This window comes from Panthera uncia (assembly GCF_023721935.1).
Source record: "Panthera uncia isolate 11264 chromosome C1 unlocalized genomic scaffold, Puncia_PCG_1.0 HiC_scaffold_4, whole genome shotgun sequence".
Lineage (NCBI taxonomy): Eukaryota > Metazoa > Chordata > Mammalia > Carnivora > Felidae > Panthera > Panthera uncia.
The window spans coordinates 102,571,690-102,589,022 of record NW_026057585.1 but is presented as its reverse complement, the minus strand read 5'-3'; the positions used below and the strand labels follow the sequence as shown (position 1 = coordinate 102,589,022).

At 59.5% G+C, this 17,333-nt stretch overlaps 1 protein-coding gene across 1 annotated transcript in view; it reads left to right on the top strand.

Annotated features, from left to right (window-relative positions):
• The first annotated feature begins 856 nt into the window (after positions 1-856).
• TP73 (tumor protein p73) overlaps positions 857-17,333 on the top strand; it is a 65,491-nt gene continuing 49,014 nt past the window's right edge. The window contains exon 1 of the mRNA XM_049618221.1: positions 857-997. The gene's annotated coding sequence lies outside the window, so the exon portion shown is untranslated. The remainder of the gene's footprint in view (positions 998-17,333) is intronic.

Genomic DNA, 17,333 nt, shown 5'->3' with positions numbered 1-17,333 from the left:
GACGCCCACGCGCACCTGCGCGAAGAAGAGAAACCAGCGCTAGGGGACGGCAGGCGGCGGCCAGGGGAGGGAGGGAGCAGGGTGCGCGCCGCGACCTGGGAGTGTTTGCGTCACCAGATCCTCCCCAGGGGCCAAGGGACACAACCTCCGCCCAGGATGAGTGTGGGCTGGGGCCAGACAGTCGTTCCCAGAGGGTCCCTGCGGGTCCGTAATGCCGAGCGGAGCCGGGGAGCGGCCGTGACCTCGGCTCGGTGTCAGTATAGATGGCGCGCCCTCCTCAGAGTCTCACTGGAGCCCCACGGGCGCAAACGGCCCCACCCAATCCCCTCGCCCTGGGACCGCACCCCTCACCCCTGCTCCCGGCAGCGAGGGCGGACACTCCGCGGACCAGGACGGCTCTTCCCCTGCTCCCGGGGGTCTGAGCGCCCCGCGCACGGAGGAGCCCAGCGCCGGTGGGGGCGGGAGGGCCGCCCGGGGTGTCGGGAAAATGCGGCGTCTGGGGGGTGGGGTGGGGCGGGGGGAGCAAGGCGTCGGGACGCGGAGCCTGCTTGGCTGCCCGCCCTCGCTCCCGCGCGCCCTCGCCCGCGGCCCCCAAGCTGGCCGAGGGTCGCGGTCCCCATCTCGCCTGCGTCCGGCCCGGGGTAGGCGGCCCAGCGGGCTCCGCAGGGGCGACGCGCGCCAAAAGGCGGCGGGAAGGAGGCGGGGCAGAGCGCGCCCGGGACCCCGACTCGCACGCGGCCAGCTGGGGGGGCGGGGCGCCGGCGGCCACCTCGGCCTCGGCCCGGCCCCGCCGCCCGCGCTCCTCCCGCCGCGCTGAGCGGCCCGCGCTGCCTTCCCGCCCGGCCGGCGGCGCCAGGCGCTAACTTCCGCGGCCGCCCCTGCCCGCGGCGCCTCCCCTCCGCGCGCGCATATAACCCGCCTGGGCCGCCCGTGCCCGCCGTGCACCCACTGCCGGGCCGGCTCCGGCGTCGATGCCCCCGGGCTCCGACTGCACCAGGTAGGAAGCGCCGCGAGCCCGCGCGAGGGGGCCTGGGCGTGGCGCCGCGCGGCCTGCGGGGGCCGGAGCGCGGGGCTGTGGGGCACACGGGCTCAGAAGCTAGGGGTTGCGAGCAGGGGGCGAGCGTGCAGGAGCTGGGAGAGAGGATGACGTGGGGCACCCCTCCGGGGTCCGACCGGCCCCTGGGACGCCGCGCGGGTGGCAGGGAAGTGGCCGGAGTTCAGCCCGCGAGGAGATGGGGGGAGGGGGGGGCCTGCCAGCAGTGGCTCTGGGGGGAGGAACAGCGTCGCTGGGATTCCCGAAGGGCCTACCTCCAGCTGACCCCTCTCCACCCCAGCGTCTGAGGGGAGGCTCCGAAGGTGACGGGGAAGAGGCCGGGTCGGAGTGCAGGTGCCGATGGAAGTTGGTGAGCGTCCCTGTCGCTGACAAGCTCCTCCCCGCCGGTGCCCTCTCGCTCCGTCTGCACCCAAGAGGGCTGTAGAAATCCGGCCGCGTTACTCCCCGCTTCCCCGAGGCTGAGACCCAGTGCTTCCCCTGGACCCCGGCGCTGGGCGTGACCACCAAGCCACATCCATGGGGTCAGTCACTAAAGAGCCAGGGTTCCAGAGGGACATGTCCAGGTGGTTCCGAGCTGGCCAAGGGTGCCTGGTCTGTCTTCTGAGCCTGTTTCAGGAGGAGCAGAGTCAGGCCCCCGGCCCACCCTGGGGAAGCAGCTCCTCTGTCCTGGCTCCCTCACTCCCTACCCTCCTTCCCTCGCATCCACTGTCCTTTCAGCCTTTGGAGGGAGGGAGCTATCATTACCTTCTTACTCAGCTTGCATTTTTGTCTGGTCCCTAACCGGATATGCAGAAAGTGTGCACATGGCTACATAAATAGACGGGTGACAGGTAGACCATTGTCAACCAGCAAGGGACCAGGGAGACAGTGCATGGTTAACTTCTGACCGGAGGTCAATCGGTCCCAACGATTGTTTATTAAATCACCGGACATTTGGGAACCGTTAGCACAATGGTTTGGTTCTGTTTGCTCTCCTTGGTGCTGTTTATTTGTATAGACTTCATAATCACCTTTGGAAGAAGACGAGTACAGAAATGTATCGCATTCCCAGGCTGGGGTCTCCTGTTAGGTCCAGCCACCCATCTTTTGATTTACCCATTAAAGATAAAAAGGCATTGCACTGAGAACAATTTGAGATTTTGCAACATGCGAATTCACGGATTGTGCGTGTGATTCGAAAAATACGAGGCTGCGGGGCTGTGCCTGCTCAGCGGCCTGTCGGCCGGGGCTGCCGCAGGTGAGCTGGCCCGGCAGCTGGCACTTGGAGATTGTCCGCAGTGCTTATGCCCTACTCGCTGTCTTTCTAGTGAAGGCCATGGGGAACAGGGTCGTCTCTCCAATTTCTGAAGGGTAGCCCATGGGAAGGCCAGTCTGAGACAGAGATGAAGCAGGGGGATGTGGAAGTCAGAATGCTGGGGTTCGAATCCCCTCTCCCCAATTACAAGGCAATGCCTGCCTTTCACGAAGTGGCTCAAAAGTGATGGCGGATGGTTCCAGGTGCCGCTGCCCAGCTGGGAGAGCCAGGAGCCGGGGCGTGGGGGCAGCTCTGGGGCGGCCAGCAGGTCTCCCCTGGGAGGGAATGGAGTGGCTGGCATCCAGGCAGGAATCTGCCCAGGGCTTGGGCGGAGGCTGATGGCCCCCAGTCAGGGGCACTGCCTCCAGGATGCCTCAGTTGGGGATTTATTTATAGAGTATGCCCCACCCACATCTGGGAGTGGATTTGTAACATTGAGCGCATGCGAAGACACAGCTAGGGTGGGGTGGAGAGCCTGGGGAAAGGGGGAGAGAGGCCGCCCCCCCCCCGGGGGGTTCTGACACAAAAAGGGAAACAAACTGGGGGGGGGGGGGGGGGGGGGGGGGGGGGCGGCGTGTTCATCCACGTGGGAGACAGTTTTGAGGGGAATTTACCCTCTAGATACTTGTATGAAAGACGTCACTAACATGAAGTAAAATAAAATAAGATAAAATAAAATAAAACAAAATATAAAATAAAATAGAATATAAAATATAAAATAAAATATAAAATAAAATAACAATAAAATAAAACATAAAATAAAATATAAAGTATAAAATAAAAAATAAAATAAAATATAAAATATAAAATATAAAATATAATAAAAAATAAGATAAAATAAAATAAAATAGAATATAAAATAAAATAGGATATAAAATATAAAATAAAATATAAAATAAAATAACAATAAAATAACGATAAAATAAAATATAAAGTATAAAATAAAAAATAAAATAAAATATAAAATATAAAATATAATAAAAAATAAGATAAAATAAAACATAAAATAAAACGTAAGATAGAATATAAAATATAAAATAAAACAGGGGCGCCTGGGTGGCTCAGTCGGTTAAGCGTCCGACTTCGGCTCAGGTCATGATCTCGCGGTTCGTGGGTTCGAGCCCCGCGTCGGGCTCTGTGCTGACAGCTCAGAGCCTGGAGCCTGTTTCAGATTCTGTGTCTCCCTCTCTCTGCGCCCCTCCCCCACTTGCACTCTGTCTCTGTCTCAAAAATAAATAAAAATTTAAAAAAATTTAAAAAATAAAAAAATAAAATAAAGGGGCGCCTGGGTGGCGCAGTCGGTTAAGCGTCCGACTTCAGCCAGGTCACGATCTCGCGGTCCGTGAGTTCGAGCCCCGCGTCAGGCTCCGGGCTGATGGCTCGGAGCCTGGAGCCTGTTTCCGATTCTGTGTCTCCCTCTCTCTCTGCCCCTCCCCCGTTCGTGCTCTGTCTCTCTCTGTCCCAAAAATAAATAAAAAACGTTGAAAAAAAAAATTTAAAAAAAAAATAAATAAAATAAAATAAAATAAAAATAAGATAGAATAAAATATAAAATAAAGCATAAAATAAAATATAAAATAAAATATAAAAACAAAATACAAAATAAAATATAAAATAAAACAAAATATAAAATAAAATAAAACATAAAATAAAATATGAAATAAAATAGAATAAAATAAGGGGGAAAAAAGACGTCGCCCACACGGTGAACCTCCGGTTTGCCAGAAAGGCAGAAACATTTTCCAAGTGGGTTTCTTCCATCCGGCCCCCACGAAAGGGGAACGTATGCCTTTATTTCCCAGTTTGGGTATTTCTGTGGGAGTGGCGAGTCAATGTTTTTAAAATATGTCATGTTCCGATGTATTACCTTCATAGAGCAAGAAAAGGGAAAGGAGCACATGGCATCTCCCTCGCCACCCTAGGGGTCTTCTCTCCAGGTGGGACCGGCTTTCTTATGGACCGGTTCCCCCTCCCCCTCCCCGCCTACCCCTGCCGAGTGCGTCCAGGTCCTGCCCGGATTTCTTTCACAAACGCAGAGGACACATCAAAACACACAACCACGTCTCCTTGACAAGTTGCCTCTGAAGCAAGTTACGTGGGACGCCTGGCAAGTCCTTTCCTTGTGCGTTAGGTAGAGGAAGGTGGATTCTGGTTTCTAGAAAAGTTCCCTCCGCTCACTGGGCTTCAAGTTAAAGACACGTCATAGCCAAGTGGGCTCCAAGAGAGAAGCACAAGTGGTTATAAACTTTCCATGGGTCCCCCCTGTCCGCCCCACCCCCCCCCCCCCCCCCCCCCCCCACCTCTGCCCACTCTGACCAGGATTCCTTCGCAGAGCAGACATTTGCTCATCAAAAGTGCTTTCTTTTCCGGGACACGCTGCCCTAAATCAGAGACCCAAAGAGAAAAAAAAAAAAAAAAACTTCAGCCCAACAAGTTTTGGTTGAACACCTCTGATAATACCTAACATCGAGCGGTGGCTCAAGCTGGGACTGAGCTGAATGCTCGGTACATTCTTTCCCTGTAATCCTCACAGCCCGCAGAGTGGGTGCTCGCTTACAGAGGGGAGGTGGAGATGTCGGAGACTCGCGCACTTGCCCAAGGTTACAAACAGCAGGGTGCAGGAGTCGGGGCTCCAGGGCAGAGAGCTCAGCCGGGACTGGAGCCGCGGGGCTGCGACCTCAGGACACCGCCCGACCCTGGTGCTGCGGGACCATCTAAACCGGAATGTAGGGATGCTGTGACCTGCGGTGGGGAAAGACGAAACCTTTCTTTGTATCATTTCTGCAGCATGAATTTCAGCATCCCGTCCGATTGTGGACGTGACAGCAAACCCCTATCTGAGTGGCGCCTGTGACTTTTTCTGTGAGAGGAATCACCGATGTTTTCACCGTGCATCACAGTGGCCGTAGAAATTAAAAAATTTCGTTTCTGCTTGTCACCAAGTTGAAATGAGGAGTTATGAGACCCGCAGTGGGACTTTGTCATTTCATGCGTACAGAAACACGTCCAGATTTAAGTCACAAATTTTCGTTTTCAGTACTTTGATAGCTGTGGTGGTTTTCTGGAGCACCGACCGTAACAGATTACAGAGACCGGGCGACTTAAACAACAGAAACTTACTCTCTCTGGGTCTGGGGGCCAGAAGTCTCAAATCAGGGTGTGGCTGTGACTGCTTGGCGGGGGAGGGGCGGGGGCAGAGCCTGAGCGGGCCGTCCTGATCGAGGGGAGTTCCCAGGGTGTTCACGTGTATGGGAGCTGTGGGCCCGCCTGCCTCACCGTCTCCCTAGGGAGACCCTCGCCTTTCCCTCCTGTGAGCTGCCCACGGGAACTCACCTGGGATCCCCGGAGGGCAGGATTCCCCAGGGAAGGCTGGTCCAGCCCCCTCCCGCCCTCACCAAGCAGGCACAGAACACCTGGGCACTGCCCGTCCGGCCGTTCCAGCAGCCACGGTGCGGGGCCCGAGCGCGCAGGGCCAGGCTGGGAACCCGGTGCAGCCAGGGACATCTCTCCTTTGTGATCCTGCTCAGAGTGGCTGCATGCAGGAAGTTCCTGTCCCTGATGCCCGCCCAGCACCAGCTGGTGAATCGCTCCCTGTGGCCCTGGATGCCTGTGGGGAGGGGGCAGGGGCTCTAATTGCTCACCTGCTGCTCCAAGGTGCCAAGCCCTGGGGGAGGGGGCGGACATCTGGGGAAGCCTCTGGCTAATTGGGCAGGTGGCTTCTCCCTGGGGGGGGGGGGGGGCACCGGTTCCTTTAAAATGGGCAGGGAGGATGTCCCCTCACCCCTCCTGTCCCGTTTCCTGGGATTTTAGAGGTGACTTCCTGGGTTCCGTTTCCTCCATTGGTCTGCACCACAGGAGCAAGATGCAGAGGTGTCTCTTCTGAGGCTCACCTGGGCCGTGCACACTCTGGCGGGGCTGGGTGGGGACGGGCGGAGGTGGGGGGACGGGTCCTGGCGTGGGTCCTGCCCTCCCACCAAGCGATGCCGAGTAGAGGGGGCGTAAGGATTGTGGGCCACCTGCCACAGAGACAGGCGTCACTTTTGCAGAGGTGGCAGGTGTCACGAGGGAAAGCTCATAAGTGTGGGCGCACAGTTAAATAAACAGACCCGAACGGTGCTTCCCCAGACCGCGTGCTCTGGCATCTGCCCTATGCAAATGTGGGTCTGCGTTAGGGAGCGGAGTGAGGGCCGCTAGGCATTGGGGTGTAAACCGAGGCCCTCCGCGTTGAACCGCTGTGACCCGCACCTTCTCAACTGCCCGCTCCCTCTTCCTGGCCGTTTTCTGCTTCCCGCTGGCCCCGACCACCAGCAAAACCCTGTAATTAGGCATCTCTTGTCGGGTTTTTTTTTCTTTCGGAGGAAGGCAAGCCTCAACTTGCTTCTGGGTTCTTAATTTTTGATCAGGGATGCTCCTTGACTAATTATTTGGCAGTAATGAGGGAGGAGGCATCGAGTGGGGGACGTCTCCCTGAGCTTTCAGACCAAGCCGTAAATGTAAGGACGAGGCATTTGGTAAACAGGACGCTAATTGGATTAATGCGAAACTAATGAATTCTAGAGAAAATAACAGAAAAGACGATTGTAAGATTGAGGTCAAGGTAATTCCAAGAACACTGTCCAAATCTCCCTCTGGTTGATTTGATCTTTGAAAATATTTAGAATGAGACAAAGAGTCTACTCTCCACGGTGAAATGTGTAGGAGAGTAATTTCTGGACAGCATGTTTTAAAACAAGAAAGGCTCAAGGGGAGTGGCACGGCGTAAACGGCTGGGAACCCTGGCCGGCTGCTTTTCCAGAGTTTCCGGGACTGTCTGGCCCCAGATCAGTGTGAGTGACCAGCAGAGCTTGAGTTACTGACTTTCTCCTTCTTCCAGTTACTGTAGTGAAAACCCCTCCGTTTGCTTTGTCTCTCCAACCCCCTTCTCTGGTGGCCAGGACAGCCCTGCCAAATCCAAGAGGCGGGGTGTGGACCAGTGCTTTGCCCTTTGTGACCTTTCGAATTTCGTGCTATTCGAAGCCATTCCATTGACGAGAGTTCTTGATGGTAAAAGGTGACAAAATCATGGTGAGGGTGGCCCTGCTTAGGAACCGGCTAGAAAGGGGCTCAAATTCACCCCAGATGTGCTACTTATTCATGTGATCTTGCAAAGCTTGGCTTTTGTAGGGTGAGAGGAAGAAATGTCTTCCCAGAAACACTGTGGTCCCAGAGTGCCACCCACAGTCCCTCATCTGGGCCCCTCATCTGGGTGTCATACTGGGGGCCACTGGTGTTTCAGAATTCAGATTAAAAGAAGAATACTTTAGAAGAGTAGCACAGTACCTGCATCTTGTATTAAAAAATTTTTTTGAATGTTAATTTATTTTTGAGAGAGAGAGAGACAGAGCGTGAGCAGGGGAGGGGCAGAGAGAGAGGGAAACACAGCATCCGAAGCAGCTCCAGACTCCCAGCTGTCAGCACAGAGCCCGACATGGGGCTCGAACTCACGGACCGTAAGATCACGACCTGAGCCGAAGTCAGACGCGTAACCGACTGAGCCCCCCCAGGCATCCCAATGTTTATTTATTTTTGAGAGAGAGACAGAGACAGAGTGCAAGCAGGGGAGGAGCAGAGAGAGAGAGGGAGACACAGGATCTGAAGCAGCTCCAGGCTCCAAGCTGTGAGCACAGAGCCCAATGCGGGGCTCGAACCCACGGACCGTGAGATCATGACCTGAGCCGAAGTCAGACGCTCAACCGACTGAGCCACCCAGGCCCCCCCACCCATGAATCTTGTATTTTAGAAACACCACCAACGGGTCCGATGGAAACGCCCCGCAGTCCAGCTCTCCCCCGTTCCTGCAGCAGAGTGCCAATGAACGTTTACACTGAGTGGGTTTAGAGTTTGCGTCTGCCCAGCGGAGTCTGCCCCAGACGGAGGGAAAGAACTCCCAGTTTTCTGAGCTCTCCGGATTCCCAAAAACGTACGGAAGTGAGGCTATGCTGTGTTCCACTGAAGACTTAATTTGCCCATTCATTCATGGCTCGTGTGTGAGGGGGCGCCCACCCTCTCCCTGCAGGGTCTGAGCAGGCAGGTGGGGGCCACACCCAGGACCCACCGGACCTTGGCACCCTGCCGAGGGCCTGGGAGCGGGCTTTGTTAATGGGGGTGGGGGGGTGTGGGGACGGGTCTTGATGGTGGGATGGGGTGGGGGGACAGCTGGGGGGCAAGAGAGCCCATCCCCACGGCTCCAGCAAGCCCCTTCCCTCGACATTTGGAAACCTGCACTCAGGAGGGCGGGTGGTCGGACACCTGATGCTCAGGAGACAGGAGCCCAGTGACGGCCTTGAACCGTGAAAAACAGAAACAGACACGGGAAGTACGCGTGCCGCCCGGGTGCGCCTGGAGGAGGCGGCTCGGTCATGTGATTTGTGCGGGGTTTATTTCCAGCCTCTAACCGCCCCACGTTGGAGAAGTCGCACGACCTCCGCGCCTCCCTTTCCTGGGGTGTAAGATGGGGTTAGTAGTTTTTCTCGTGGGGCTGATGTGAGGGCCTGGGACTAGGGCCTGTAAGACACTCAACACGGTCCCCGTGCAGAGAAAGCCGGGTGTCAGGCTGGAGCAGAAGGCGTCCCGGCCTGTGCGCTGCCTTGCGGCCGCTGTTTCGCTTTCGAGCACGTTTCCGGGGTCTCGTCCTTGTGAAGCAGGGGTGGCTGGTAAACGTGAGGGAGCAGGAGGCGCAGAGGCGAGGGAGGAAGGGCGGCTGAGCAAACAGCCTCCAAGGTCCCCCCGCCCGACCGCAGAGAGGCGCGCCCTGTGTCTCCCCAGCAGAAGCGGGACCTTCCGCCTCAGGAATGAGTAAATGCCGACCCTGGGCCTTCTCCTGGAAGAGTGGGGGCCCCCCAGGCACCCGTGTCCTAAGGCCCCAGACCTCTGGTCATGTTATTCACACGGCCAAAGGGACAGTGACTCAGTCGGGGACCTGGAGGTGGTGATCACCCTGGAGCATCCAGCTAGGCCCATGGCACCACACAGGCCCCTGTAACACGGAGGCTGGAGGGTCAGGGACAGAGGGGGCCGTGGCCGTGGAAGCAGAGGCTGCAGGCATGGGCTCTGAATCTGCGGGAAGGGGCCTCGAGCCGAGGGACATGAGCACCCTGGCCACTGGAAGAGGCCGGAAGTAGGAGGAAGCAGCCCTGCCACCATCTTGATTTTAGGCCCACGAGACTCCCCACACTCCGGGCTCCGGGACCCTGAGAGAGTGCGCGTGCGGCCACGCAGACGGAGCCTCGGGTGGTGTCCTGCTCTCATCCTGCTCGAAAGACGCCCAGGCCCTGGGCCAAGGTTCACACCTGGACCTCGCGGATGAACATCGGGCCCCGGCCTAGGCAAGAGCGTCCCGGGAAGAGCTTTCCAAGAGGGTCTTGTGGTGGCAGGAAGTTGTGTAGGAATGCTTGTCCGGCTCCCCACTGAACACCCCAAGCTGGTGGCCATTCTCGCTGCCTCGACTGTGTCCAGAGGCCCGTCTGACACCATCACTCAGGGCCACCCACCCACCTCTGGTCTCAGACATGGACGTCGGGGGCTGTGGCAAGGTTCTGTGAGCCCTAAGTGTTCAGGGCTGTGTGTCCACCACCCAGCTCAGAAGGCAGGGCCCCAGCCTCCGGAGTCAGGCCGTCCGTCTCTCTACAGGGGATGGGCTGGGAAGGAGGGCGTGCCAGGAGGTCACCCCCACAGGAGCCCTGGTGATGAGATCTCAGGCCATGAGATCTCACGGGCCGGGGTTGGGGGGGACCCTCCCAGGGTCGCATGGCTTCAATGAGGGCCGCTTCCCAGACGTGCAGGTCACGGGACCTACCTGCTGTGGTCAACAGCCGGCCGTGGGCAGCCTGGCATTGCCCGCTGGCTGCTTTGCCTCTTTTCCAGGACCGGGGAACACCTCCCTCCCGCCACGGCCCACTGTCCCTGCGTGTCCACGATGCCTCACACCTGCAGGCGTGTGCACACGCACACAGGACTCCCGCAGCCCCATCCCAGGCCTGACACACGGGCTGCACACGGACGCGGGCTATTCTGCAGAAACGTGTCCGTGTTCAGCAGGAGTCGGGGAGCCCACAGCTGCAGGCCGACGCTTCCCCAGGAACAGTCAGGGAGCAGAGCCCCTCGCCCTGGGTGGCCGGCCCCACCCCCACCCCGCCCTCCCAGGGAGTCCAGGCGAGAGCACCCTGGCAGCGCCCCTCAGAAGTGTGTGCGTGCGTGTGTGCTGTGTCCCTGAAGGGCGAGGGCTTTGGCTCCCGGGTCGGCCGCCTCTTCAGTTTCCATCCAGCCCGGAGACCTTACCCTGCAGGGTACCCTGCCCCCCCCGCCAAGGGTTTCTCCCCAGACTCCACGGGGCCGCGGGGTCTGCTCCAGGAAACCACTGCAAACAACGTTCCCCCAACTTGTGTTACGTGAGACCGGATTGGTCTCCTGTTGCCGCTGTAACAAATTACCACAAATTTAGCGGCTTGGAGCCCCGTGGATTTGCTTTCCCACAGTTCCGGAGGTCAGAAGCCTGAAATCCATCTTTCTGGGCTAAAATCAAGGTGCAGGCGCAGGGTGCTCCTGGCGGTTCGAGGGGGAGAATGCATTGCTTGGCTTTTCCAGCTTCTAGAGGCGCCTGCACTTCCTGCCTCGTGGTCCCTTCCTCCCTCTGCAAAGCCAGCAGGTCAGCACCTGTGCGCCCCCCTGACTTGCTGCCTCCCTCTAACCAGGACCCTGTGGTTATACTGGGTCCCCCCGTCCAGTACAAGATGCCTCCGCCCCTGGATATGTCCCTTAATCCTGTCTGCATGGTCCCTTCTCCCGTCAGGTGGCTTGAGCTTTCTATGCTGCTGCCTGTGGTGGGGGAAGGAGGGGCAGTGAGTGGTGACACAGGTTAGGGTCCCAAATCTGGGCTTCCTCAGGGTCCTTCTGGCCAGTTGTTAAAAACATGTGCTTGGAGCGCTATCGACAATAGCCAGACTGTGGAAAGAGCCCAAATGTCCGTCGACTGATGAAGGGATAAAGAACATATGGTTTATGTATACAGTGGAATATCACTCGCGACCAAAAAGAATGACTTCTCGCCATTTGCAACAACGTGGATGGACCTAGAGTATATAATGCTAAGTGAAATAAGTCATCCAGAGAAAGGCAGATACCATATGTTTTCACTCCTATGTGGAATTTAAGAGACAAAACATGATCATAGGAGAAGGGAAGGAAAAGCAATATAAAAACAGATACAGAGCAAACCGTGAGAGACTCCTAAATACAGAGAACAAACCGAGGGTTGCTGGCGGGGTGTTGTGGGGGGATGGGCTAGACGGGTGATGGGCATTAAGGAGGACACTGGCTGAGATGAGCACTGGGTGTCATATGTAAGTGATGAGTCACTGAATTCTCCTGAAACCATTAATACCCTAGATGTTAGCTAACCTGGATTTAAATTAAAAACAGATAAATAAATAAATAACCCCCAAGATCTAGGTGCTAAGAAAAAAGAAAGAAAGAAGAAACAAAAACCACGTGCTTGGAAAATCAGAATCCGGTCTCGAGGCCGCGTATTACACTGAATTACCCGAATTTGCCGTGTGTGTGCGTGTACGTGTGCTCCCACACGTACTGGCAGCACAAGACAGTTGAATATCAACTTCCTGGTTGGACCTAACGTTGAAAAAGGTGGGTCCTTTTTCAATCACCCGCCGCTTAGAATCACCCACTGACACGTCGCGGGTAGAATGTCATGTGTATGGAACTCGCTGTAGCTGGAGGGCAGCCTGCCGCGGAGGCCGGGGGTAGGTTCACGGGCTGGTTGCACTGTGCTCTCTGTTTCTGTGTGCGTGTGGGAATTTCTCTGATGAGGACTACAGGGGGACGTGCGGGTGTGGCTGACACAGCCCCACTCCGAGCCCAGCTTCCAGCTCTGCTTCCTGCGGCCAGGGGCCTGTCCCCAGGTCGCCGTGCGTGCGGAGGCCATGGTGCTGCCCGCCAGCCCCAGGGCTCCCAGCCACGCTCCGCCCCGGCGGCCCCAGGCTCCGGGCCGGCCACGCTGCTTCCTTGGTTCCAATGTCATTGCCTAGGCGACCGGGACGCTGCCTCCACCGCCTGCCTGCCCAGCCACGAGCTGCTTTGGGCCTCCCAGCCGCCTCCGCCTCCACACCGACCCCGACCCACCCTCGGGGCCCAGGCTCCGCCAAGGTAGGCTTGGGCTCAGCCTGGCTGCCTCTCTCAGGCCTGAGCGTGGGGTCCTGTCCTGGCCTCCCGGCCACACAGCAGCCACCTGCTGGGGGGGACAGAGCCCCCTCCCCGCTGCCTTCCACCTGGCACCCAGGAGTGGGGTGCCCTGGGGGCACAGAGGGCAGACAGGGAGGCCGTGTCCGTGGTTCCCCTGATGGGCAAGGAAGACCAGCCCCTTCTGGTGGCACTTTGCAGAGCCCTCTGCCCCTGGGGGGCCCTGAGTGACCCAAAGGGCCCCAGGTGGGGGTGGGGGGGCAGGCTGGGTGGGGGCAGAAGCAGCTTCCTTCCGGCTGCCTCCTCCCCTTGGCCTGCTGGGAACTCTCTCTCTCTCCACTTCCTGCCAAGGAGGCACGGCCTGCCCAGGCCAGGCATCACCCTCCTTAGCTTCTTGTGTGGCTCAGTCGTGGTCGATAGGTGTGGCCATCCCCGCTGCACAGGCCAGAAAACAGAGGCCCCACATGTGCAGGCTAAAGGCACTGAACCTGTAGCTGGTCGCAGCGCGTGAACCGGCGTGAACCGGCTTGGAAGGGGAGGCGGGACACATGTCCTCATCCCCCTGCCCCTCTGTCGGCACGGTCCGTTATGCCATGCGCTCCCAGCTCGTCTGGACCCCGCCAAGGCCTGCCTCGCCGACCGCCTGCCTCTGGGCTCGCCGGGCCCACGTGTGCCTGCCAGGATGACCTTCTCCTCGAACGTCCTGCTGCGTCCCCGCTAGAGCTGGGCCCTGAATCTTGCTCCCCGTAGTCCACAGGCTCAGGGCCCTTTGTGTGGCCTCCAGAGGGCCCCGTCCCTTTTCCGGCCCACCCTGCTATTCCTGCTGTCCCTGACCTAAAGGCTGCCAGGGCCTGTCCTTGGCCGAGCTCCACCCTGTCGGTGCCCATTCTCCCCGGGCCCCCAAGCTCAGTGTCAGCTTGGGAGACCTGCAAATGACAACGGTCATCTGGGCCTTCGCGCACCCTTGTGCTGACGCTGGCCGTGATCCACACCCCTTCACGGCGCCCTTTACACTAGGGGGTAAAAGCTGGTTTATTTGTCTGTCCCCCAATAGAGGGGACCTCCTGGAGAGCAGGGCTGCCTGGTGGGGACGAGAGTGGGCTCGGACCCGGTCTGCACTTCCCAGCTGTGTGGCCCAGGGCAGGTGACCTACCCTCTCTGTGCTTCTGTGAGAGCATCTGGAGAGTAGGGGTGCAGCCTGCTTTCCTTGCTCCTGGGTGATTGAGGTCAATAAATACAGAACACCCAGGCTGGAGCTGGGACGGAGAAAGTACACAGTAGACACTGGGCATCGTCGTCAGAAAGATAACCCCCAGGCTGAGGGCGTGGGGGGCAGGGCGGAGCCCGTGGGGCAGAGACAGCTCTGTGGAACGCTGATGGATGTTTCTGGAGCGAGTGAGGGATGGCTGGCCGGCTTGGGGGAAGTCACGTGGGATGTGCAGGGGACCTCAGAGCAGGGAGGAACATACTGTGGGAGTCGGACTGAGTGTCGGCAAAGCAGCTGGTGTCAGTGACTTTGGAGGGGGGGGAACCCCAGGCAGTTAGTGCGTTTCCAGGCCCAGAGCAGGCGTCCAGAGCGCCGGAGGGTCTGCATGGGGGTTGGGGGACACACCTGAGGGGCATCTCCTTCTAGGAAAGTAGAGGTGTCTAGAGGAGGGTGGCTGGGAGGGATGATGGTTTGGGAACAACCATCCAGAGCACGGTTGAAGGAGCTCACGGGCTTGTCTGGGGAAGAGGAGATTCCAGAGGACAGAGCAGGCGCCTCCAATGATGCCACGCTGGCCTGTGGAAGTGTGACCCCTCGGGGTAGAAACAGGGCCTGGGAGGGGAGGGTTGGAGGAGACAGAGAGGTCAGGGGTGCCTGGCAGCCCCGTGGGTGAGAGGCAGTGTCTGGTCACTGGCACCGGGCTCCACGGCCACCCCCTCCTGGCGGTCCCCGAGGTGGAGGCTCTTCCAGAGAGCCAGGGACTGTGCCGGTCACCTGTGCAGACAGGGAGCAGCTGCCACCTCAGTGTGCCGAGCGAACGCTCCCGGGCTCTGGGGATGCAGCAATGACCGAGCCCTGGGAGAGCTGACATCTAGAGGAGGAAGCAGGGGGCCCGTCCAAGCCGCTGGGGCATTCCAAAGCTTCCTCCTGTGATGGGACACGGGTCTGTCTCAGCCTGCAGGCGCCTCGTTCCTGGAGAGACCAGGATGCGGGGCGGGGGTTCTGCTAACGAGCCGGGGACGGGCCAGTGACCGTTGCTACCCCTGGGCCAAGGCCTGGCTTATGCCTCCACTGTCGCCTGCTCTGAGCGACCCCTGGCCGACTGCAACCCGCGGCTGTTTCTCGAGCTCCCGGTGTGTCTGGATCACCCTGCAGGCTTCTTCCCACACACTGCAGGAAACAGCGGCTCAGAATGGGCAATACACCTGTCCAGGGTCACACAGCTGCCAAACAGCAGAGGTGGGCTGGCTGGGCGTGGACGGAGCGGGAGACGGAGCAGGGGTGTGGGGCAGTGCCGAGCTGCAGAGCAGGAAACGACGGGACAGGAGCCGTGTGCCTCGGCAGGACCTGCAGGTGTTGGGGGGAAGGACTCCGGCAGATCTGCAGAGGGCAGGGGGGCCCTCGCCGCGGGTGGGGGCTTCGGGGTGGCGGGAAAAGAAAGGGCTGGGCAAGGGGCTTTCCAGGCAGGATGCTTGGTGTGCAGGTGGGGTTGCAGGCTGAGGAGGGTCGGGCCAGGTTGAGGGCAGGGGTCATGAGCAAGGTTGCTGGAGCCAGACTTCTGGGTAGGGCTCTCGTCCCCAACTAGCTGTGTGCCCTTGGACGGGTGCCCTCGCCTCTCTGTGCGTGTTCCCACATTGATAGTAAAATGAGCCGCAGATCTGCTGGTCTCAGCACCCCCCTCGGGGATGCCGTGCTGGTTCGCGAGGCTTGGGTGTTTCCGGTTTAGTTCCTGTTCCAGGAGCTGGTCTGCGACAGCCCTTTCCCACGGGGCTGCTGGGGCATCGCCGATCAGCCGAGCCCTTCTCCCAGCCGAGGCCTGAACTCAGCCCCAGGAAGCTTGTGTTACCATTGTTTCCTTCTAGAAGTGCACAAAGCCCACGTGGTCAGAGGCCCTGTCTTACGTGGGTGCAAAGCCAAGCCTAGACTCAAAGCAAAACTCCTGGCCACCTGACTCACAGTTCTCCGGGCGGGCCCAGGTGCCAGGGGAAGGAGGCCGTGGGCCACGACGGAGGCCGGTGGCCGGGGTAAGAGGCTGGCAGATGAGAAGGGGCAGGGCCGGGCAGGGGGGGCTCCTGGGGTGGCTCCAGAGTCTCCCCCCACCCCCTTCGAGTGGGCCCCAGCCCAGGAGGGAGAGAGGGCAGCTTAATCGGGTACCTCCAGCTGTTTTCATATTTCACAAGTGCACCCTGGCCCAGGGTGGGGAAGCTAAATTTGTCCCTCCTTCCCAGGGCTTGGTCTCCCCCCAGCGTGGGCAGAGGGGCGGCAGGGAGTGGTCTCCGGGGGACATGAGGCCCCTAGTCATGCCCCCCTCCCTGGGCCCCGCGGGACCCCGTCTCTCCGGGGTGAGGATCTGGCCGGCCCTGTCCTGACCCAGCCTATCCTACCCTGCGTGGCAAGGTCAGCCCAGCTCTCCTGTGGCCACGTGGCCCCGGGCCACAGGCAGGGGAGGGGGGCGAAGGTGGCTGCTGCCACTGCCCCCGGCTCCCTGAGGAGGGAGGCACTCCAGCCGGGTCCTCCAGCCAGGCCGCCCCCCACGAGGCCAGGGCCACCCCTGTTGCAGTGGGCGGCAGGAGCGACAGAGGCCTCTCGGCCCCAAGCGCCCTGAATGCCCCGAGCGTCCTGCTGGAATTCAGCGGGGCCGCCACCCAGGGAAGGGCGCCATTTCCCAGAGGGGTGGCCTGCCCGCTCTGTCCTCCTCTGACAGCTGCCTGAGCCCTCCACCCAGGTAGGGGGACTTCCGGGTGCCAGAACGTTCTCAGTGCCCTTGAATTGGGGCCACAGGGGTGACTAGAAGGGGTCCAGCCCAGGATGGCCCGGGTCCCCTCCTGCGATGGTCAGTCTGCTGCGTCAGTGTTTACTGGTGGGGGAAGGGGCCTCGTCACGGCCCTTGTGACCGAGCGGAGGAGACGAGTGTTTGTGAGTGGGGGTCAGGATGGAGCTCTTGGGCCTCGTTTCTTAGAACTGAAGGAAGTTGCCCCTCCTGGTGTGTGGGCACCCAGATGGCTGGGGGTGGGGGGTGCGGGCCCCGCGTCGGCCCTGTCTCGGGGCTCTATAGGCGGCTGGGACTGCCGTTCCCACGCGTGGGGTGCCTCTGTTTGCGGGGGCCTCGCAGGGGCCCCAGTTTTTCAGATGTGGCGTTGGAGCCCGGGGCAGGCAGCGGGGACAGGCAAGCAACCCTCCCTGGCTAGCAAGGCTGTCCTGTGGCCACACGGCCGAGGGGTGCTCCCCACCTGCCAGTGACGGGGCAGAATGAGGGGCATCCTGGCTAGGAGTCAGGGAGGACAGATGCTTCCTAAGGAGGCTGGGGTCTGGCCTGGCCTGGGAGGATACAGGTGGGGTGGGGGCCACGTGGGGACAGGATGGGGTCATAGATGGGCCACATGCAGATAGGGTGGGGGCCATAGAGGGGATCCGTGGGGACGGGGGGGGGGCCGTGGAGGAGACATGTGGGGATGGGGTGGGGGCCGTGGAGGGGACCTGTGGAGACGGGGTGGGGTCACAGAGGGGCCACGTGGGGACGGGGTGGGGGCCGTGGAGGGGACATGTGG